The sequence below is a fragment of the Onychomys torridus genome, chromosome 3 (assembly GCF_903995425.1).
Source record: "Onychomys torridus chromosome 3, mOncTor1.1, whole genome shotgun sequence".
Taxonomy (NCBI): domain Eukaryota; kingdom Metazoa; phylum Chordata; class Mammalia; order Rodentia; family Cricetidae; genus Onychomys; species Onychomys torridus.
Window position 1 is genome coordinate 114,787,380 of NC_050445.1, and position 24,793 is coordinate 114,812,172.

Below are 24,793 nucleotides of genomic sequence, written 5' to 3' on the forward strand. Positions count from 1 at the left end.
GCCTCATACTGGGGTCTACTGAGGCAGATCTGAAGACTGCATCTGCTGGAGTCAGCCTGATAGCAGAGTCAGTGGGGGACAACCTGGTATGTTGATCTAGGAGTAGCAGGGCTGGTACATGGTTTTGGGAGAACTCTCTTGGCACCAGAGGCTACTGGGATAGACCTAGACATTTGACCTTGGGTTCTGGCCAGGTGCCAGAACATGTCCAGATCCTGGGTCTATGGGGCCAGACCTAGGGCTTTGGATCACAGGGCCTGGCCTAGTGCAGGGATGGGCACTATTATAGGTCCTGAGGTTTCCAGTGAAGTCAGGTGTTCATTTTACTGTCTTTTTTCCTACAAAAGCATAATCTGTCTAGCTGAACTGTTCATATCTGGGGAAAGGATTCATGGATAGTATGAAATTGTTTCTTTTGCTTTTTTTTTTTTTTTTTGTTAGACAGGGTTTCTCTGTGTAGTTTTGGTGCCTGCTGTTCTGGCTCTTGCTCTGTAGACCAGGTTGGCCTTGAACTCACCGAGATCCACCTGGCTTTGCCTTCCGAGTGCTGGGATTAAAGAGTCCGCCACCACTGCCCGGCTTCTTTTGATTTTTCAATGTGTCTTTTTTATTCATGTGCTCTTAGGTGCTGTAAGCGCTTGTCTGGATTCCTTAGCTTTTGTGAAGGTATTTTGAATGAATGTTTGTTCAAGCTGATATAATTCTAGTTTTAGTTTTAATGCAGCATATAATACAATAACTTTCAAAAGCTCTTCAGTAAATTGTAATTGTGTAAAGTGTTCCTGTTGGGCTGATGAGATGACTCATCAGGTAAGTGTGCTTTCCACTAAGCCTGTCCACCTGAGTTCCATCTCTGGGACCCAAAGGATTTAAAGAGAGAACCATAGCATAGTCATAACTACCCCCTCTCTATGAATAAATGTAAAAAGGAGAGTGGTTCCTTGTCAAACATATTAGAGACCTGCTGGCATAGACGGAAGGTGTTAGAGAGACCTGACAACAAAAGTGTATGGTCTTAGACCAGATACTTTTCAGGAGGAATGAAAAGGCTCTAAATATGATTGGACAGTTGACAAAACTGAAATGTGGACCACATTTAGATTATATATGGTTGTATCAGTGTAAATTTCTTAAATTTGGTAGTGATGCTATAATTAAAGAACTATGCACACCAGGTGGTGGTGGTGCACACCTTTAAAGATTTATATATTTATTATGTATACAGTGTCTGTCTGCACATATTCCTGCAGGCCAGAAGAGGGCGCCAGATCTCATTACAGGTGGTTGTGAGCCACCATGTGGTTTCTGGGAATTGAACTCAGGATCTCTGGAAGAGCAAGCAGTGCTTTTATCCTCTAAGCCATCTCTCCAGCCCCCAGTGCACACCTTTAATCCCAGCACTTGGGAGGCAGAGGTCAATGAATCTCTGAGTTCAAGGCCAGCCTGGTCTACAGAGTGAGTTCCAGGATAGCAAGAACTACATGAGAAACCCTGTCTTATAAAACAAACAACAAAAAGCAAACAAAGAAGTATACACTAATGGTTTAAAAATTCATTTAGTGTGTGTGTGAATAGGTAAGCGTGTGATGTGTAGGTCAGAGGACAACTTTTGTGAATCAACTCTTGCCTTTTACCTCAGTGAGGCAGACAGGGTCTTTCTTGTTTTTGCCACTTTATTGTATGCCTAGGTTAGCTGGTCCATGTCTTCTAGCTCATCTTCTTGTCTTCCCTCCCATCTCTCAGTGGTAGTGCTGGGATTACATTCGGCACACTGCACCGTGCCTATTGCAGGGGTAAGATTATGTTAGGGGGATAGGGAGAGTTTAAGGGATTGAACTCCTGTCTTCTGATGTGTTATCTCTCTGCTCCACATGGCTTTTTTAAGGACACTTGAAGTAAGTGTGAAAGTGCACAGTGTGATTTAGAAAAATAAACATGCAAGTTCATATGTATTTAGGAAGAACAATAAACAAATATGGTAAATGCTATAAAGACTACAAGTTGATGTTCTCAAAACTAAAAATTATTTATATAAAATGTAATTCAGATTAAATTCAGATTCACTTCAAAATAAAAATTAAAAAGCATATATTTTAGAAGCAATTTTAATGCATGGATTTGTGCTTTATTTGCTTGAAAGTGACTGAAATGTTTTGAGCAGCTCCAAAGGATCCTCTGTGCTCTGCTGCCCTCTAGTGCCCCTTTTGCTCATGAGCAGTTCATTCTGCAAACGGAAATTTAGAGCACAGAGGTAAACATAAGTATCAAGTAAAAAGCATATCAAGTAAAATACATTTTTTTAAGGTGGTGGTAGTGGTGATAGAGTACCATGAAGCCACACCTAATGGCCATTTTTCCATATCTCCCTTTTTTGCTGGGATTGCCCATAGGTGTGCTGTGTACAGGCTATACCTCTGAACTAAAGTTTCAGCCTGCTTGACTCATCTTTCTCAAGAAACCAGATTTGCTGACTGCTCACTTCAGGTAAACTATCAAATAACTGTATACTCGTCCCTTTCTTTTTCTTTATTTCCAAATATTACTTAATAGAATATCACAGTGTTTTATTTTGTAGTCAACCATATTGGATTTGACCCATAATCTCTCTCATTATTGATTCCCAATTCCTAAAAGCATTGAATACCATTTGTTTTCAAAGCCTATTCAGTTTATTTGGTGAGAAAATTTGACCTGAGTTGGCATGAGGTTTTTGTTGTCTTTGTATTTATGAATAGTCCTAACTTAGTTCCAGAAATACCAATGTGCTTGATTAGAAGTACATCTTCAGGCCTCAAAAGGGGTATCCATAGTGTATGGCAATGTGCACAAGTATATTGTTTTGTTAAGTCTTCCGAATTTGGTGTAATGACACAATCTGGGCATGAGGATTTCATGTAAGGGACTTTATACTTGTACTCGACATGCTCGCTGTGGCTCCAGTTGCTGGGTATGGCAGGCAGCCAGCTTCTTCTGCTCTCCTGCCTTCTCTTGCTTCTGTTGCTGTCTGCCTTTTCTCTGCCACATTTCTGGCCTCCTGTGCCCTCGTTCTGTTTCGCAGTGCTCCTCGCTTGTCACCTTTGGTCTTTCCTGCTGCACTTTGCTGTCATGTAGTTTGGATTGGTTCCCCCTTTAGTTGTTACCTTGAGAAATGTAGATGAGCCTTTTGAATTAAGGTGCTGTATATTCAAGATGGTTTCTTCATACCCAAAGAACAATTTGAAATGAAAAAATTTGACTTAATTTCTTTCTTTGTCGTCAATATTCAGTGTTTCATAGGGAGGTTTGATAGCTGTTAGGGTCTTTCATCCGAAAGTGAGGTTTTTTTTTTTTTTGTTTGTTTGTTTCTAAACTTTGACCATTTTGTTGACAAAGCTAGGGCCATATAGTAACATTTTTGTTTTACCTTTTTCCTGTTGCTTGAGCAACATCATGAATTGTAATTTACATGTTTATTTTGTAAAATACAGATTTTTACCTTTGAGTTGGTTTTTCTTTCCTCCTGTGTCTGTCCTCCTGTATAGATTACTTCTTTTGTTTGAGGAACTCCTTCAGTGTTTTATCTGTGTGTGTGTGTGTGTGTGTGTGTGTGTGTGTGTGTGTGTGTGTTTTCTTGCCAAATGAAGTCAAACAGCTTTTGACAACAAATTATTTTCAAAGGGATTTGGGAATTGATAATGGGAAAAATCAAGTTTGCTTGGATTCAAAATAGAAAGCTTACTTTTTATGAAAAAAGTCTGTATTTTACCTTAGTTTCCTTAAAATTATGGAAAATTAAACATGGTATTGGTTCACTCTTCTGTCTATGTACATTGAGACAGTGTCTCACAAGGTAGCCCTAGCTAGCCTGGAACTTGCTATGGAGATCAGGCTGGCTTTGAACTCTAGAGATCTGCTTACCTTGCCTCCTGAGTGCTTGGATTAAAGGTTTGTGCCACTACTCCCAACCTATTTTAACCATTTTAAAGTGTGCACCTCGATAATGCTAGATATTACAACTGAAGGAGATCCTGAACAGTGGGATCTTCCTCTGGGACCTCAGAATAAGCACAAACCACACTCAAACACCAGTTTTCACAGAGAGATCCTTTATTAAACAGGGAAGAAAGTTAAAGTGGCTGCTTTCTGACTCAGGCAGAAAACAGCAGCCAATGACTTTGCAGGTGTAATTTTTAAGAGGAGAAGAAGAGGAGGTCTGTGTTAGAATGGGCTAGGATGTGGTAGTAAAGCAGATAGGGGACAAGGAAAAAGGGAAGGGATATTTGTCCTGGAGGGACAAAGGACTGCCTCTGAATAGAGAGGAGACAGACAGGACCCATAGGCAAATGGCAGTTTATAAAGATAAAGGGGGAAACTCCATGTTAGGATGAGGTGTTCAATTCTCCCCCCCACCCCCCCAGACAGGATTTCTCTGTGTAGTTTTTGGTGCCTGTCCTGGAACTCACTCTATAGACCAGGCTGGCGTTGAATTTACAGAGATCTGCCTGGCTCTGCCTTCCGAGTGCTGGGATTAAAGGCGTGTGCCACCGCCACCCACCAGGTGTTTAATTTTAATTGGGCATGTTAATTAGGTGAGCCAAAAGGGGGCTTTTGATTGCTGGACCTTGGTAGTCAGCCTTAGGAGAAGTGGCCAAATAAGGGAATAGACCTGGGTGGCCAGCTTTAGGAATATAATCTAACAGTTTTTAGCAAGGCAGAGGGAATGGGGAGAAGGGCAAGGCCTTCTAGAGCCATATGTTCAAGTAGGCTAGTGTCCCTTCAACAGCCATCTCCAGAACCTTTTTCATCTTCTCAAACAGAAATTATACTCATCACATTAAGCTCCTCATCCTCCTCTTTCCCAGCCAGCCCCTGACGGGTGATAGCTTACTTTCTGTTTCCATGAATTTGAATACCTTAGATGATCTTTTTAAATAGAATCATCTTGTAATTAGCTAATTTCATTAACATTATATCTTTAAGATTATATAGGTCATAGCATAAGCCAAAAATTCCTTTCCCTTTAAATATTGAATAATATTCTGTTTTTGCTTATTTACCTACATGCTTATAGTGAGTTTTGTTTGCCCATTTATTTTTCCATGAACACATGGATTGCTCTCTCCTTTTTATCTTTTGTGTATAATTCAGTCATTAAGATGGATATATTATTATCTCTATGAGTCCTTGGTTTCAGTTCTTTTTTCTGTATACCCAGAATTAGAATCTGTGGATCTTACTATTTTATTGTTTTCCCAATCAGTTATGTTCTTTATTTAATTTTTTACATGTTCATATATATGTAAGCATATGTTTTTTTGCATGTGTATACATGTAAGCACACAAGTGTGTGTGTGTGTGTGTGTGTGTGTGTGTGTGTGTGCGCGCGCGCGCGCGCGCAGGCCAGAGTTCAATGTCATGTGGTCATGTGTCTTCTTCAGTTGCTTTATCTTGGAGCTCACTGATTGTCTAGCCTGGGTGGTCAGCAAGATCCTGCTTTATCTCTCTAGCACTGGAATTACAGGTATGCCACTGTATCTGACTTTTATGTAGGTGCTGAGAATTGACTCAGGTCTTCATGTTTGTGTGGCGGCAAGTATTTTACCAACTGAGCCATCCCTGCAGCTCCATGTTTTTGTTTTTTTGAAACAGGGTCTTTCTAAGTAACACAGATTAGCCTTGAACTCATGATCATCTTGCTCATTCTCCTGAGTACCTTATTTTTTGAAGAACATAACTGTTAGAATTTTAGGCTGGCAATTTTCCTTTTTTTCAAGATGCAAAGTATTCAGTTCTTTTATATAGATCTTCTTTGTTCAACAGTGGACCATTTAAAAAAATATTAAAAAAAAAAAAGCTTTTTCATTTTACATACCAATCCCAGTTCCCTCTCCCTCCCCTTCTCCTCCTCCTACCACCTTCCCCCAGCTCACCCCTCATCCATTCCTTAGAGAGGGTAGGACCTCAATTGGGGAGTCAACAAAGTCTGGCATACTAAGTGGAGCCAGGACTGAGCTCCCATGTCAAGGCTGAGCAAGGTATCCCACCCTAGGGAATGTGTTCCAAAAAGCCATTCAGATCATGTGACTTTCTTCTGACAGTTTATAGCATCTTTATTTGCTTTTGCTTTTTAGTAGTTTTATTATGGGTATACAGGGATAGTCTCTTTATAGGCATCTTTACTGGGCTGTTTAGGTCTTGTAACTATGAACTGATGAATATCCTTAGTTTTGTGTCTTGGTTTTTGTGTCTCTAAATATTGCTTCTGCCACATTACATGAAGATGTCCCCTATCAGAGGTGTTTAACTGTTTTCATGGTGTCACTAAGATGTTATTTACTCTTTGTATCTGTTCTCCTAGATAATATAAGTGGAGTTTCCCTGACATGTGTAGGTGTCATTAATATGGTTAATATAGTTTGTGGTTACATATGGCAAATATTAACAAATATAACCACATGTATTAGTTTTTTGTAGATTGGACAGAGTATCTGAGAAAATAGCACGACAGAAGAAGGTTTGGCTGATGGTTTCAGAGGGTTCAGTTCATCATGATGGTGAGAAATGGAGCAGAGAAAAGCTGTTCACACCATTATGACCAGGAAGCAGAGAAAGTTATTGAATATACTATCATCCCTCATCCCCCACCTGTTCCATCTGGGTCCCAGCCTGTTTGACCCTGTGCCCAAATTCAAGTCAGGTTTTTTGCCTCTTAGTTAACCCTCTCCAAAAGCACCCTCACAGACACACCCAGAGTGTCCTCTACTAATTAGCTCCTTCGTCTACATTGGCAGTTGCGATTAACCATCATGTCATATATACAAAGGTTTTGAGAAAACCTACAGTTTTTAAGAATATGAAAATATTGTAGGCAGAGGGCATTGCCCAGTGACAGTGTGCGTGTGGGAGGCCCCCAAACAGAAAGTCTTTTTGAGTGCTGCTTGCTTAGTGCTCCTGCTAATATGTCCTGTTCCCCCCCATCTCTCTCTTTCTTTTTTATTGAAAATAGGTTCTTATCCAATACATCCTAACCACAATTTCCCCTCCCTTTATTTGTCCCAGCTCCCCCCAAACTTCCCTCTCTCCTGGATCTACTCATCCTCCATCTCCTTTCATAAAAGAGCAGGCCTCCAAAAGACAACAACCAAATATGACAAAACAAAATATGATAAGACAAGGCAACCCAACAGGAGGAAAAAAGTCCCATGGGCAGGCAAAAGAGTCAAGGACACACCTGCTTCCACAGTTAGGTGTCCCCCCAAAACACCAAGCTAACAGTCACCTCTTATGCCAATGACCTGGTATAGACTGCTTCAGGCCCCATGCATGCTGATTCAGTCTCTGTGAGTCCATAAACACCCTGCTTAATTGATTCAGTAGGCCATGTTCTCTTGGTATCCTCCACCCCCTCTGACTTCTACAGTCTTTCTGTGTCCTCTTTACCTTGGGATTCCCAAGCTTTGAGGGGAGGGGCCCTATGGAGACCTCCAATTTAGATTCTCTTTCCACATAAATCTCATCTATGGAGTGTATCATGATTATCATTTACTTAACAGCTAATATTCACTTATAAGTGAGTACATACCATATGACTTTCTGGGTCTGGGTTACCTCACTCAGGATGATTTTTTTCTAGCTCTATCTATCTGCCTGCACATTTCATGGTACCATTTTTTTTTAAACAGCTGAGTAATACTCCAAAGTAAACGTACCACATTTTCTTTATCTATTCTTTGGTTGAGGGACATCTAGGTTGTTTCCAGTTTCTGGCTATTATGAATAAAGTTACAATGGATGTGGTTGAGCAAGTGACCTTGTGATAGGTTGGCGCATCATTTGAGTATATGCCCAAGAGTGGCATAGCTGGGTCTTGAGGTAGATTGAGTCCCAATTTTTTTGAGGAACTGCCATATTGATTTCCATAGTGACTGTACAAGTTTGTACTTCTACCAGCAATGGAGGAGTGTTCATTCCCCTTGCTCTATATCCTCAACAGCATGAGCTATCACATGTTATGATCTTAGCCATTATGACAGGTATAAGATGGAATCTCAAAGTGGTTTTGATTTGCATTTTCCTGATGGCTAAGGATGTTGAATATTTCCTTAAGTGTTTCTCAGCCATTTGATGTTCCTCTATTGAGGATTCTCTGTTTAGATCTGTACCCCATATTTAAATTGAACTATTTGGATTTTTGATTTCTAGTTTCTTGAGTTCTTTATATATTTTGGATATTAGTCCTCTATCACATGTGAAGTTGGTAAAAATCTTTTCCCATTCTGTAGGCTTTGGTTTTGTCTGATAGATGGTGTCCTTTGCCTTACCAAAGCTTTTCAGTTTCATGAGGTCCTATTTATTAATTATTGATCTTAATGCCTTCACTATTGGTTGTTTTATTCAGAAAGTTGACTCCCGTGCTAATCTGTTCCCCATTTTCTCTTCTATTGGGTTCATTGTATCTGTTTTTATGTTTAGGTCCTTGATCCATTTGGACTTGAGTTTTGTGCAGGGTGAAAAATATGGATCTATTTGCATTCTTCTACATGCAAATATCCAGTTTGACTAGCACCATTTGTTGAAAATGCTGTCTTTTTTCCTGTGTATTTCTGGCTTCTTTATCAAAAATCAGGTGTCCATTATCTTGTGTCTTCACATACCAATTTTATTCCATTGATCAAGTTGCCTGTTTTTATGACAATACCATGCAGTTTTTATTACTATAGTTCTGAAGTACAACTTGAAATCAGGGATGGTGAAACTTCCAGCAGTTCTTTTTTTTTAGTTTTTTTGAGATAGGGTTTCTCTGTGTAGTTTTGGTGCCTTTCCTGGAACTCACTTGGTAGCCCAGGCTGGCCTTGAACTCACAGAGATCCGTCTGGCTCTGCCTCCCAAGTGCTGGGATTAAAGGCATGTGCCACCATCGCCCGGCTCTAGCAGTTCTTTTATTATAAGGATTTTTTTTTTAAAGCTATCCTGAGTTTTTTGTTTTTCATATGAAGTTGAGAACTGTCCTGTAGTTAGAGTTTTCCTGCCTGGCCCAGTCAGGACAAATCTCTCTCACCCGCCAGTCCCACAGTCGCTCAGACCCAACCAAGAAAGCACACAGAGACTTATATTGCTTACAAACTGTATGGCCGTGGCAGGCTGCTTGTTATCTACCTTTTTTATCTTAAATTAACCCATTTCTGTTAGTCTATACTTTGTCACATGGCTTGCGGCTTACCAGTGTCTTTACATGTTGCTTTTTATGGCAGTGGCTGGTGGTCTCTCCTCAGCCTTCTACTTCCCAGAATTCTCTTTTCTCTTGTCCCGCCTATACTTCCTGCCTGGCCACTGGCCAATCAGAATTTTATTTACACAGAGCGATATCTACAGGACTTCCCCTTTTCTTTTTTTTTTTTTTAAGGAAGGTTTTAACTTTTACATAGTACAATTACATATAACAAAACAATTATCAAGCAAGAATTACAGTTACAATATGAAAGAAGGTATCCTATCTATCTTATATTTGTGAGTCTAAAGTTTTATGTCCAACTTATGTTGTATCATAACTGAGGAAATTATAACTATCTAGTCTTCAACCACATCAAAGACCTCAGAAGGATATAATAGTACCTGAGAACCAGGAGAAGGATGTAAGCAACTTTTGGGAGTCTTGCAAGAGTAGACAGAGACAGCTGGCGGCCTGGACAGTCACCTAATGTTCCTTTGTAAAGTTGGGGCATCTGTTTTCAGCCCACAGGGCTAGAGTCTCTTGGTCACTTCTCTCAGTGTCCTGTAGAATGTCTGGCCATTTCCTCTGCAAAGCAGGAACCTGAAGGACCATTTTGTCAAGCAAAGTTTAGTGGTCACCTTTCTATGGGTCCTGCATGTTCAGTTGATCGAGCAGTCCAGGCAAGAACAGTTTCTTGCCCAAATGGCTATTTTTGCCAAGGTGAAGATAAACTCCATATGAAGTGTCTTCAATGCCCATCCTCCTCTCTGAAGTAAATCAGTGCTGCCAGGAGCAGACATGTCTCACTGTCCAGAAAGTCTAAATTTTAAAAGTATTTTAAATGCCATATTCTGTAGACCTTTGAAGTGTTTGAAGATTACCTGTCTATCTGAAATATCTCTGTGTATACCTAGAAGACTTAACTAACATGGCTATGAGTATGATTATCATAGATGACTAATTATTAATCTATTTTTAATTATCCATTACAATTTAAAATGAGCTATACAAACATAATACCTTAAACAAGAGTAGAAATATACACACAGTATAACAAAATTAACTTTAAGTTTGTATCAAAAGACTAAAATCTATACCAATGTAAAACATTTTAAAAAAGTTGTTGCTCTTTAGAAGTAAGTTCCTTCCTTAATCTACCCTTTCATCCTATTATATCTATATCATATCCCCTTTTCTTCTTTAGAAAGAGATCACATTTATAATCAACCTGCTTTAAAGAAAAATATTGGTTTTTCTCTGTCCCACACCAGAGGGCTCTTCTGATTTGGGACATAAGAATCTCTTAACCTTTTCTTTTAGCAATATGTCTGGTTTTAGAGAAGGAGTGAGCCAATTCCATCTCCAAAGCCAGCTTGATAATTTTGGGAAATTGGACGTAGTTTTTCTTACTACTTCCTGCTGGAGGGGGGCGCTGTATCTTATGGGGATACAAAGAAAATTTTAGGATTATAGAGTAGTCCATTAGGGTGAACCTCTGAGCCAGTTGTCTTGAAACCATTCTGGATGTCGGTTCATCTGGGCCATGGTGTCATCAGAGACCTTTCAGGTGGTCTTGGCTGATCAAACCTGATATATCTTAATCTGGAACAAATCCACAGCCTCTGGCTTTCTGTGAAAACAAAAGCAGAGACTCTTTTCCAAAGCAACATATCCTTATTTTCAAATTTTGAAGTCAAGGTACCTTTAAAATTTACATATTTATTTAACTCAACAGCTTTTACAATCAAATCTTTTTCTGTAGTTAAAAATTCCAAAGACAAGACAAACCAGATTTTCTGTGTAATATCCATCTTTGTAAGACTGAAACGCCACTATGGCTGCTGGCTCCGCCCACCTCAGCTTCCCAACATGGCGGCGGTACAGTTTACCGCCAGCTTTGGGTCTGGAGCCATGTGTACCATCAACTATCAGAAGCAGTTCTATCAAAGGAGCGCATAGCCCATAAACTTTTTTTTTTTTTAAACTAGCAAAGGCTAAATCTACCACGCAGCAGAGTAAAGTGCCACTTGTAGATTCCTCATTCCCGCCGCACTGCAGGTCAGATGCACATGCCAGGAACCCGCCATAGTAGTTCAAACCGGCAGGCTGCTGCTAACTTGAGAGAGACAACTAGGAAGCTGTTTTTAGCTCCGTCTTAGAATCTTTTTACTCAGGTTTTAGGTGGAAATTCTTGCCAATACGTTGGGCGCCATTTGTAGTTAGAGTTTTCCTGCCTGGCCCAGTCAGGACAAATCTCTCTCACCCGCCAGTCCCACAGTCGCTCAGACCCAACCAAGAAAGCACACAGAGACTTATATTGCTTACAAACTGTATGGCCGTGGCAGGCTGCTTGTTATCTACCTTTTTTATCTTAAATTAACCCATTTCTGTTAGTCTATACTTTGTCACATGGCTTGCGGCTTACCAGTGTCTTTACATGTTGCTTTTTATGGCAGTGGCTGGTGGTCTCTCCTCAGCCTTCTACTTCCCAGAATTCTCTTTTCTCTTGTCCCGCCTATACTTCCTGCCTGGCCACTGGCCAATCAGAATTTTATTTACACAGAGCGATATCTACAGCACTGTCCTTTCAAGGTCTGTGAAGAATTGTGGTGGAATTTTGATGAAGATTGCATTGAATCTGTAGATTGCTTTTGGTAGGATGGGCACTTTTACTATGTTAATCCTACTGATCCATGAGCATGAGAGATATGTATATTTTCTGATGTCTTCAATTTCTTTCTTCAAAGACCTGAAGTTTTCATCATACAAGTTAGAATTACCTCAAGATATTTTTTATTATTTGAGGCTATTGTGAAAGTTATTGTTTCCCTGATTGTTTTCTCAGTCTGTTTGCCATTTGTATATAGGAGGGCTACTGAATTTTTTTGAGTTTATCTTGCATCCAGCCACTTCCTAGAAGGTGTTTATCAGCTGTAGGAGTTCTCTGGTAAAAGTTCTAGGGTCACTCGTGTATACTATCTCATAATCTGCAAATAATGCTACTTTGACTTCTTCCTTTCTAGTTTGTAGCCCCTCATCTCCTTCTTATTGCTCTAGCTAAAAGTTCAAGTAGTATTAACAGATTTTGAATAGATATGGAGAAAATGGACAACCTTGTCTTGTTCTTGAGTTTAGTGGAATTGCTTTGAGTTTCTCTCCATTTAATTTGATGTTGGCTGTCAGCTTGCTGTAAATTATGTTGAGGTATGTTCCTTGTATCTTTCCAGGACTTTAATCATGAAGGGGTGTTGGATTTTGTCAAAGGCCTTTTCAACCTCTAATGGGATGATCATGTGGGTTTTTTTCCTTTCAGTTTGTTCATATGGTGGATCATATTTACTGGTTTTCATATATTGAACCATCCCTGCGTCTCTGAGATGAAGCCTACTTGATCATGGTGGATGATCTTTTTTGATGTGTTCTTGGATTCTGTTTGCATGCATTCTATGAGTATTTTTCATCTATGTTCCTAAAGGAAATTGGTCTGTAATTCTCTTTCTTTGTTGAGTCTTTATGTGGTTTGGGTATCAGGGTTACTGTGCCTCATAAAATGAATTGGGCAGTGTTTCTTCTGTTTTTATTTTGTGGAATAATTTGAGGAGTATTGGTGTTAACTCTTCTTTGAAAGTCTGGTAGAATTCTATGTTAAAACTGTCTAGTCCTGGGCTAAATGACTGCTTCTATTTTACTAGGGGTTATAGATCTATTTAAACTGTTTATCTGATCTTGATTTAACTTTGTTAAGGTACCTGCTGAGAAAATTATCCATTTCTTTTATATATATTTCCCCCAATTTGGTAGAGTGTAGGTATTAAAAGTATGCCCCTATGAGTCTTTGTATTTCTTTCAGTCTGTTATTATGTCTTCCTCCCCTCCTTTTTTCCCTGATCTTGTTAATTTGGATATTCTCTCTCTGTCTTTCAGTTAGTTGAGATAAGGATTTGTCTATCTTGTTGATTTTTCTTGAAGGACCAACTCTTTGTTCCATTGATTCTTTTTTTTTATTCTTTTTTTTTTGTTATTTATTATATTTGTGTTTTAATTTTACACATCAGCCATGGGTTCCCCGGTCTTCCCCCCTCCCACCCCATCCCCACCTTCCCCCCAGCCCCTCCCCTCCATTCCCATCTCCTCCAGGGCCAAGACTCCCCTGGGGATTCATTTAAACCTGGTAGATTCAGTACAGGCAGGTCCAGTCCCCTCCTTCCAGGCTGAGCAAAGTGTCCCTGTGTAAGCCCAAGGTTCCAAACAGCCAGCTCATGCACTAAGGACAGTTCCCAGTCCCACTGCCTGGATGCCTCCCAAATAGTTCAAGCTATTCAATTGTCTCACTTATCTAGAGGGCCTGATCCAGCTGGGGGTCCATTGATTCTTTGTATTATTCTTTTTGTTTCTATTTTATTGAGTTTAGCTTCAGTTATTTCTTAGGGTCTACTCTTGGGTGTGCTTACTTCCTTTTGTTTTAGACCTTTTAGATGTGCTGTTAAGTTGCTAGTATGAGATCTCTCCACTTTTTTTTTTTTAATATAGGCACTTAGTGCTATGAACTTTCCTATTAGCACCACTTTAATTGTTGCTGTGGAATATTAGTTTAATATGTTTTACACTTGTTTATGCTGTGGAATATTCGTTTAATGATGCAAAGATATGCTATATTCTATTATGTTGCATTTGTTTAATTCTGAAAGGCTGTGTTACTTTGCCTGTCTAAAACACCTGATTCATCTAATAAAGAGCTGAACTGCCAAGAGCTAGGCAGGTGAGGGATAGGTGGGGCTGCCAGACAGAATAAATAGGAGGAGAATTCTAGGCCCAAAGGAGAAGAGTTGGGAGAGGAGAGGGAGGAGCAAGAAAAGGAGAAGGAGAGGAGGACTCCAGAGGCCAGACACCCAGCTACACAGCCAACCACAGAGTAAGAGGTAAAGAAAGATATATAGAATAAAAAAAAAGTAAAAAGCCCAGAGACAAAACTAACTTAAAGAGAAAGGGAATAATTTAAGTTAGAAAAGCTGGCTAGAAACAGGCCAAGCTAAGGCAAGGTATTCATAAGTAAGAATAAGTCTCCTTTTTTTTTTTTTTTTTTTTTTAAATTTGGGAGCTGGGTGGTAGGTCCTCAAAGAGTTAAAAAAAAAAAAAAAAAGAAAAAAAACCACAACTGTACAATGAGTACTATAAGTTTGGGTATGCTGTGTATTTATTTTCATTGAGTTCTAGAAAGTCTTCAGTTTCTTTCTTTCTTTCTGTCTTGACCAGTTTTTCAGTAGAGAGTTGTTCAGTTTTGATGAGTTTGCAAGCTTCTGTTGTTTTTGTTGTTGTTGATATCCAGCTTTAATCTGTGGTGGTCTGATAATATACAGGGAGTTATTTCAATTTTCTTGTATCTGTTGAGACTTGCTTTATGTCCAAGTATGTGGTCAATTTTAGAGAAATTTCTTTGAGGTGCTGAAAGTATATTCTTTTGAGTTTGGACGAAATTTTCTGTAAATATCTGTTAGGTCCATTTGGTTTATAATGTCTATTAGATCCAGTATTTCTCTTTCTGGTTTTTGTCTGGATTACCTGCCCATTGATGAGAATAGGGTATTGAAGTCTCCCATTATTAGTGTGTGAGGGTTAATATGTGATTTAAGCTTTAGTATTTCTTTTACAAAAGTGGTGCTCTTGTGTTTGGGGCATAGATGCTAAGAATTGAAATGTAAAAAAAAAAAAAAAGAATGGAAATGTCTTCTTGGTGTATATTTCCTTGGATGAGTATGAAGTGCCCTTCCTTTTTTTTTTTTTTTTTTTTTGCCAGAGCTGAGGATTGAACCCAGGGCCTTGTGCTTGCTAGGCAAGCGCTCTACCACTGAGCTAAGTCCCCCTTCCCTTTCCCTTTTGATTAGTTTTGGTTTGAAGTCTATTTTGTTAGATATACCAGCTTGTTTCTTAGGTCCATTTGCTTGGACTACCTTTTTCCAACCTTTTACCCTAAGGTGATGTCTGTCCTTGATGTTGAGATATGTTTCTTGGATGCAGCAGAAGGATGGGTCCCATTTTTTTCATCTATTCTGTTAGTCTCTGTCTTTTTATTAGGGAATTGAAACCATTGATTTTGAGAGATATCAGTGACCAGTGATTGTTGATTCCTGTTATTTTTGTTGTTGGAGTGGTATCTGTGTGTGAAAGTGTGTGTGCTTCTCTTTCTTTGGTTTTGCTGGTGTGAGATTATTTATTTCCTGTGTTTTTATAGGTGTAGTTAACCTCCTTATGTTGAAATTTTCCTTCTAGCACCTTCTGTAGTGCTGGATTTATAGATAGATATTGTTTAAGTTTGACTTTATCATGGAATATCTTATTTTCTCCATTTATGGTGATTGAAAAATTTGTTGTGTATAGTAGTCTGGACTGGCATCTGTGGTTTCTTAGAGTCTGCAGGACATCTGTCCAAACCCTTCTTTCTGGCTTTTAGAGTCTTCATTGAGAAATCAGATGTAATTCTAAGAGGTCTGCCTTTATATGTTACTTAGACTATTTCCCTTACAGATTTTTGTAATCTTTCTTTGTTCTGTATATTTAATGTATTGAAGCAAGGGGACTTGCTTTTCTGGTCCAATCTATTTAGTGTTCTCTATTCTATTCTTCTGTACTGTTATAGGCATCACCTTCCCCCCCCCCCCCCCCCTGTGTAGCCTTGGCTGTCCTGGAGCTGGCTCAGTAGACCAGACTAGCCTCAAACTCACAGAGATCCGCCTGCCTCTGCCTCCAGAGTGCTGGGATTAAAGCAGTGTACCACTAACACCTTCCTGATGGCATCTCCTTCTTTAGGTTTCAAAAAATTTCTTCTATGATTTTTGTTGAAAATATTTTCTGGGCCTTTGAACTGGGATTCTTCTCCTTCCTCTATTCTTAGTATTCTTAGGTTTGGTCTTTCCATAGTGTCCTAGATTTCCTGGACGTTTTGTGTCAGGATTTTTTTTTTTTTTATGTTAAACATTTTTTGACTGATGCATTCATTTCCTCTATTGTATCTTAAATGACTCCAGATTCTCTCTTCCATTTCTTGTATTCTATTGGTAAAGCATGCCTCTGTCATTCTTGTTCAAATGCCTCAATTTTTCACTTTTAGTATTCCTCAGTTTTTGTTTTCTTTATTGCCTCTGTCTTAGGATTTCCGTTGCTGTGAAGAAACACTATGACCACAGGAACTCTTATAAAGGAAAACATTTTAATGGGGTAGCTTACATTTTCAGAGGTTTAGTCCATTGTCATCTTGGTGGGACATGGCGGTGTGTAAGCAGACATGGTGCTGGAGAAGTAGCTGGGAGTCCTACATCTTGTGGCAACAAGGAGTGAACTGAGACACTGGGCGGTATCTTGAGCATATATGAGATCTCAAAACCTGCCCCCACATTTTCTCCAAAAGACCACATCTACACCATCAAGGCCACACTTTCTAATAGTGCCACTTCCTTTGTGGGCAATTTTCTTTCAAATCATGACACCCTCTATTTCCATTTTCAGGTGTTGAACAGTTTTATTCATTTCCTTCAACTGTTTTTTTCTGGGCTTCCTTGAAGAGATTTATTAATTTCCTCAATTTTTGTTTTATGTTTTCCTGGGTTTCTTTTTTTCTTTCTTTCTTTCTTTCTTTCTTTCTTTCTTTCTTTCTTTCTTTCTTTCTTTCTTTCTTCTTTTTTTTTTTTTTTTTTTTGGTTTTTTTGAGACAGGATTTCTCTGTGTAGTATTGGTGGCTGTCCTGAAACTCACTCTGTAGCCCAGGCTGGCCTCGAACTCACAGAGATCCGCCTGCCTCTGCCTCCAGAATCCTGGGATTACAGGTGTGCGCCACTGCAGCCCTGCCTTCTTTTTCTTTTGAGACAGGGTTTCTCTATGTAGTTTTGGTGCCTGTCCTGGATCTTGCTCTGTAGACCATGCTGGCCTGGAATTCACAAAGAGATCCACCTGTCTCTGCCTTGTATGTGCTGGGATTAAAGGTGTGCGCCACCGCCACCCAGCTTTCCTGTTTTTTTTTTTTTTTGTTGTTGTTTGTTTGTTTGTTCTGTTTTGTTTTAAAGGGATCTGTTCAATCCCTCTTTAAGGACCTCTATCATCTACATATTTTTTTAAAAAGATTTATTTATTTATTATGTATACAGAAGAGGGTGCCAGATCTCATTCCAGATGGTTGTGAGCCACCATGTGGTTCCTGGGAATTGAACTCAGGACCTCTGGAAGAGCAGTTGGTGCTCTTAACCTCTGAGCCATCTCTCCAGCCCCCTAGGTCTTTTTCTTATGCTTCAGCTATGTTGGAATATTCAGGGCTTGCTGTAATAGGATAGCTGGGCTCTAGTGGAAACAGTGTCCTGGCTGTTACTGATTCTGTTCTTATGTTGTCATTTTGGCATCTGGGTTTGGGGTGATTATAGGTCTAGATGCTGATTTCTGGGTTTGTCTTTGTTGTTTCTGGGTGGGTGTTTTGTTCTTTGTTTTCTGTTTCGTTTCTGGATTTTTGAGAGTATGATGGCTGTTTTGCTGGCATGCTAGGCTGGTGTGTTCATAGGGCTGCTTGTGTTGGATGCTGGGATGCAGCCAGGAGATATGGGAGGGAGATGGTCTGTGAGATTCACAGGAGGTGTGGAGAGCAGGGAAGAGAGGCTGCAGCTGGTGTTCTTTTGCAGAGCTAGGGGTAAGCCTGAAGGATTGGGTTTGCTTGGGGGAACCAAAGTGTGGGGGGAGGCTACCTGGTCTTTTGGCAGGTGTGGCCTGTGTTTGACTCATATTTCTTGCTTTATGTGTTTGATATCCCTTTCTCTTCTTTGCTTCCATCTGGGCTTTTCTTCATGAAGCCTATCTTGTTAGCAAGCCATTTAATGGAATTCTTCATTTAAACATTTTCCAAAACTTGTAATTTTTAGTTCTGAATTTTCATCTCAATTTGTACAGAACATAAATTCCAAGGCTCTGTTGAAATTCTGTTTGTTCATCTTCTGTTTGTGTTTCCAATTAGTCATAACCCTTAAAGAAATCCTTTTCTGATAAGGTCAGTGCTATGCCACTTGTATATCTTGAGGTTTTTTTGTTTTTGTTTTTTCTTTCTTTCTGTTCGTTTACATGATTTTTTGTCTCTTTGCACGTCTCATATTTTGGATTGAATGTGGAGATCCTGGATCTTTCTTAAGAGATGACATCTGTCTCTGTCTCTTTGTGGTGAGTAGCATGACAGCGATCTCTTCAATCTAGTCAATGACTGAGCTAAGTCTAAGGTTTGACTTTGGCTAACTGTGCCCCCTTTGATTCTTACTGCTTTATGGTATGGCCACCCAGACTTTCAACCTAATACCATGGAGTGACATTTTGATTCTTGTGTCAAGTTCTGAATTCTTTAATTTGTTACAACTTTATTTCCTCCTCTGTTGGTTGCTTTCCACAAACTGACAGAAAGGCCCTGTTGCTGAAGAAAATGTGTACATAACTCACTGAACACAGATAAGTTGAGCTGGTGCATACTTAGAGCCATCACCCCTACTGACTAATGTTCATGGCACTAATGTACATGGAAGGTACTCTGCACACTACCAGAAGAGAAAGGTAAACACTAACCCAGCTATAAACCCAGATCTACAATGATGATCTGCCTGCAAGATATGCTGGTGCAATAGTGGCACAAAAGTTGTGGGAGTAACCAGCCACTATTTGATTGGAATTAAGGCCTACTCCCTGAGATGGAATCCATTCCAGACACTGCATGGGTGGCCAAGACCCTGAAACTAGATAGCCCATGGACCGAGGGGGAAACCAGGTAGTACTGTTCTGCTAAAGGAATGTAACAATAAAATGACTCCTAATAACACTGTGCTATACTCAGGTCAGTGTCTTACTCAGTTATCATTTGAGAAGCTTCTTTCTGCAATAGATGGGAACAAATACGGGAACCCACAATTGGACATATTACAGAGAGTAAGAGACCTTGGAACACTCAGTCCCAAGTGGTTTATCTCCATCAGATCCCTCTCCTCAAGGCTCAGGAAACTGCAGAAAAGGGAACGGAATGAATGCAAGAGCCAGTAGAGATGGAAGACATGAGGGAAACAAGGCCTTTCTAGACATAACAGGACTGACTCATATATGAACACATAGAGACTGTGGCAGCATGCACAGGGCCTGCACAGGTCTAAGCCAGATGGGGGTCTCAGTGCTGAGAGGGGAAGTAGACATAAGCCCTATCCCTAACCCAGAAACTGTCTCAAATTCATACTGCTTGCAAAGGAAGAGTTTGTTTTCTCTAATCAATTCTAATTTACTTAGGGCAGACCACATGCCTAGCAGTAGATGGCCAACACAAAATAAACTGGTATTTTTGGATTTATTTTTTTGGTCGTTTGTGCTTATTCTTTGGTTCTTTTATGATTTTTGGTCCTTTTTATTATTTTATTTGTTTTTTTTGAATGTCTGTCTGTATTCTAATGAGAGAGAGAGAGAGAAAGAAAGGGTGTGGATTTTGGTGGGTGAGGAAGTGGAGGTGATCTGGAAGGAGTTAAGGGGGACTATACTCAGAATATATTGTATGAAAAAATATATTTTCAATTAATAAAAAGATTTTATCTGCTGAGGACAAAACAAAACAAAACAAAAGTAAACAAAGAGTCCCTAAAATTATTCTGCTTCTTTAGGCCTTTTTAAAATTTTTATTTGCTTAGTTTATAGGTTAAGAATTAATTTGTTGAGGGGATAGTTCTGTTATTTTCTTCCAGTTTCTCCTCAACAGGATTCTAATCCTTTAAGTTTCATTTAAATAATTTAAGGTCCATAAAACTGTCAAAAGCAGATTTCTTTTCTGCCTCTTAGTCCTGGTCTTCTGCTTGACTCCTTTCCTGGCAATTTGAGCCTACTCTGCACAGATTTGGCAAATGCCTTGTGAGCAAAAGAAGTAACTGCAGAGTATTGGCTCATTCCTCATTTTCCTCTCTTCTCCAGTATCTTGTTCCCTTAATGTCTGGTTCCCTGAACATCTCTTAGTTAACTGAGAAAGAACATCAAACAGAAACAGGAGGCTTTTAGGGGATTAGTCTAGATTGGAGCATAGGAAAGGAGAGATTCAAGAACGAGTTTTCCAGCAAAAGAGAGAGTCCACTAAAAATAGAAGGGTAATCTTAATATACTACCTGACTTATAAGTCAAGATTATTTGTAAAGTTAAAATTATACCAACATTGTTTAATGGTTCTCAGAAACAAAGCATTGCAATCCATGCAGAACAATTACAGGTATAGAGCAGTATCCTACTATTCTGTCAGTATAAAATTCATGTTTACAGTTGGAAAGGGCAGGAAAATAAATAAAAAGCAAGAGAGTTAATATCTAATTTACTCTTTGTTAAGATGTAAAACTAAAAACATGATCATATTATTTATATAAATAATAATTAGAAAAAGTAAAGTGGTATATTTAGAGAAGGAGAGGAGACGTGGTATGATATAGTGAGGTGTGGTGAGGAGGACAGATTGATTATAGTAGGAATTATATTTATTGAAACTTGATATCAAGGAAGCAGTAATATATTTAAAAATATGGGCCTACTTGTAGAAAATTAATAACAAATATTCACAAAAGATCCTGATGAGTTTCTTTGTAAAATTAGAGTGAGAAATAAAAAAGTAAATTGTTCAGAAATGTTAGGTACCATAAGTTTTTTTCTTGAATTTCAGGTGTTCCTCATGGTATTGTCTGTGACATCGTAGCTTAATCCCTTGGTAGCTAGCAATAGCTAAGAACCAAATGTGACATTAACTGTTTCTAGGAATTTGCTAGGAATAACACTGCCCATAAAATTTAGGATTTATTTCCATGTTTTCCAAGGAATGCAACAAGAGCAAAAACTACTACACCACTGCAACTGTCATTCATTAAGCATGAAATATATGCCAAATAATGTCATGAATTTTGCATAAACATTTTCTATTTGTCATATTTTTGTTTTCATCATTCCTTTTACTTTTGCTTCCTTTTCTCTTTTGTCCTACCATTAAGAATCAGAGACTAGAAATAATGTAATAGATAATAAATGTTTTTGTATTCCTTTTTCATAGAGTGGGGCACAATAGCAGAAAAAGAAAATAGAAAAATAAATTCAGGAAGCTCAGAGATTCTCAAAGCAGGGTGAACATAATAAGCAATGAAGTTTCACCAAAGTATCACTCAAGATTGACAGTAGTCTTATACATGGGGAGGGAGGAATGGAAGCCAAAAAGGGAAGAGATAGTTTACATTAATTACTATATGCTAGGTTTAAATTCTTTATTTTTCTGTTTATTTGTTCTATCTGTTCTTTGTCTGCTTTGTTGATGTTGTTGTTGTTGTTATTACTCTCATTAATTGATTTAGGATAACCAGATATTTTTTTCAGGGTTACGTTGTACTCTGTTGGTGTACTTGGTATGTCTTGTATGGGATTTCTGTTTGTTTTTGGTAGTTGCTGTAGGATGTAATATATGTCTTTACCTTACCAGAGTCTATTTTTAAATTCTTCTATTTCCCATTTAATGTAAGGTTCTTCTAACAGTATGCTTCATTTCCCTCATTGGTCTTTTTTTTTTTTTTTTGGTTTTTCGAGACAGGGTTTCTCTCTGTAGCTTTGGAGCCTGTCCTGGACTAGCTCTGTAGTCCAGGCTGGCCTCAAACTCACAGAGATCCACCTGCCTCTGCCTCCCGAGTGCTGGGATTACAGGCATGCGCCACCACTGCCCGGCTCCCTCATTGGTCTTTAAGACATTATTAACATACAGTTCACGTCTCCATTTTATAAGTTCCATAATTGCAGTTCCTCTGTCTCTTTCTCTTTCTCTTCCTTTTCTCCCTCCTCCATCTCATTTTAAAGTTACCTTTTGCAGAAATTAACAAATGATAAAAATCTTATATTTACCACTTCACATGCTCTGTTTCTTTATGTAGACCCAGATTTTCATCAGATGTTATAGTTTCTGTGACAAAAAAATAACTCCCTTTAATATTTCTTAACTGTTCAGTTTTACTGATAATGCTTTCTCTTAGATTTTGTCTAAAACAGTCTTAAGAGCCCTTTGGTTTTGAAGGATGTAGAGTTGTAGGCTTACAGTTTCTTTTTCAGCACCAGAAAGCCATTTTTCATTGTCTGCTTGCTTACATAGTTTATGTGAGAAGTCTGTGGTCATTCTGTTGTTTTGTGTCTTTTCTTTCACCTGTTTCTTTTAGGATTTTTAGCTTTTTTTTTATTATTATTTGTTTTGAGTAACCCTAACACATTTCCGATAGATGTTTTTGTGCTGCTTGTTTTTACTTCATATTGGTGTAATACTTAAGTGCACAAACAGCTTTAGGTACTACTTTCCATCAGCTTTGTAATTATTATTAATTGTAGTTTCTGGTGTACTTCTTCATTAATTACAATATAGGCTCCCTCAAAGGGAAACATTTTAAACATCTTTTTCTTCTTAGTAAATACATATCAAATGAAACATATGGTTGGAAATTACTTAGACCATGCAGCATTTCCAATATTGTTAAATTTTTGAGAAAAAAAATTCTATTACTTTTCTGGGCCAATTGATTATTTTATTTAATAGTCACATTTCTCTTCCCTTTTAAAAGTTTATTTTTTTCCATTTTGGTACAACTTAAACATTAAAAAATGTTACTCATCATTAAACATTAAAAATTGTTATTTCTCATTAGTTGAATAATCAAGTTACTCTATTCATCAAAGAACTAGAATGAGATAGTGTTGTTTCATAGCTTTTAGAGTGTCCTAAATATAAATTTTTGGAGGAAGCAATATATTTCTGTCTTTATTTCTTTGGTGATGATTGGGACTATGTCAGATGATCAGTGTTTTTAGTTCAGGTTTAATATGTATAGAGTATCAGCTTCCCTATGGAAGTAATCTGACCCATGCTAGGTTGAGTGATGAACATAACCTGGAACAAAGGTAGATTTCTTTTTTTCTTTTTTGGTTTTTCGAGACAGGGTTACTCTGTGTAGCTTTGCACCTTTCCTGGAACTCACTCTGTAGCCCAGGCTGGCCTCGGACTCACAGAGATCTGCCTGTCTCTGCCTCCCAGTGCTGGGATTAAAGGCGTGCGCCACCACTGCCTGGCTAAAGGTAGGTTTCTTATAGATTGTAGTCATGCATCTCTTGACCTTTATAGTCTGCTAGTTCCTGTATTGAACTGATCACATAGCTTTGGTGACCGTAGCTTTTTCAGAGAGATGTCTCTCACCGTGTTACGTTTCATGAAAACATTTAACATTATTGAAGTAGTGTTTCTTAAACTTTTATTTTTCATTGTTAATTTTATTGTTTGAGTTTTGTTAGCATTCATTCTGTTCAATTTTAAGACCTGATTTTAACCCCTTCTTGACCTAAAGTCATATAGTTAATTTCCCCCCAGCTTTGATTATCTTTCAGTCTTAAGAATAAAACCAGTTTTGTATTATTTTTATAGTTGACCATATATTTGATTTCTTGGTTCGGGTATTAAGAAAAATTATTAACTATAGTGGATACTAAGGTACCTCTGTGTGGGTTGATCACAAAACTAATACTATGACCACTAACCTAACCTGATCTTGGAACAAAAGGGGCCATCTAGGAAGTCTTTCTGTGCACTAGGGCAGGCTGTTGGGAATGTCATCTAGTTGTAGGGTCTAGATGCTGACATTTGAAAATGATTTTTTGGTGGAGCATCTGTGGCCTCAAAAATTATGAATTGTCTTAAAATTTCTTTTCAAGGAAGGAACATATGAGAGGGAGGGTAAACAAAATATTTTGTTTATAATTTGCTGTAAAGATGATTTATTACAGTTTAATATTAAACAGCTCTGTAGGCCCAAAATTTATCTCACTTGGTTCTAACTGGTGTTTCTCTCCGACACATGGTGTGAATCAACTGTCCTTCCAACTTGAAAGAGCAGAGAGTTCACTGACGTAATCCTTTGTTCTAGGGGAATTGTTTCCATTGTGCTTCAAAAGGGAGGGATATGAAAAGCCTTGACTCGTGACAAGTTCTTTCCAAGTTAGGCACAGTTGGGGGCTGAACACTGGCCCGAGGAAGTGAAGTCTATTTCCTTAACTGTCTTAAAGGTTGAACATTAACCTTTTCACATCCTTCTTTAAAAAACTGCACACCAGGGTTGGAGATTTAGCTCAGTGGTAGAGCACTTGCCTGGGAAGCGCAAGGCCCTGTGTTCGGTCCTCAGCTCTGAAAAAAAAGAACAACAACAACAACAACAAAAAACTGCACACCAGAAACTTTCCATTCACATGTTTCTGCTTTCCAGGGTTCTTCCTTAGCTCTTAGAAGTTGCTTGAGTTTCATTCCTTTTTATAGTGAATCTTCTTTGAGAAGGTTGAATGATAAAAGTCACTGTCATGAAAAGTCTCAAAAAACTATGATAAATAGCTAGTAAATCATAGGTTAATAACAGTTGAATGAGTGTAGCAATATATAAAGACAATAAAAGATTTCTTCTGAATATAAGTGCCCTACACTGTGGTGATACTATCTTTGTAAAATGTGATTTTATTTGTATATTAATAAAGTTGCCTTGGGGTCAGAGCTAGCCATAGCAGAAGCTGGGCAGTAGTGGTGCA

The 24,793-nt window shown here is 38.6% G+C and overlaps 1 protein-coding gene across 5 annotated transcripts in view; it reads left to right on the forward strand.

Annotated features, from left to right (window-relative positions):
• Window positions 1–24,793, forward strand: part of Exoc6b (exocyst complex component 6B) — a 470,758-nt gene that overhangs the window by 37,522 nt on the left and 408,443 nt on the right. The window contains exon 2 of one of the 5 annotated variants that reach the window (XM_036180696.1): window positions 2,391–2,484. The exons of the other annotated variants lie outside the window; for them this stretch is intronic. The gene's annotated coding sequence lies outside the window, so the exon portion shown is untranslated. The remainder of the gene's footprint in view (window positions 1–2,390; window positions 2,485–24,793) is intronic. 5 annotated transcript variants of the gene reach the window in all.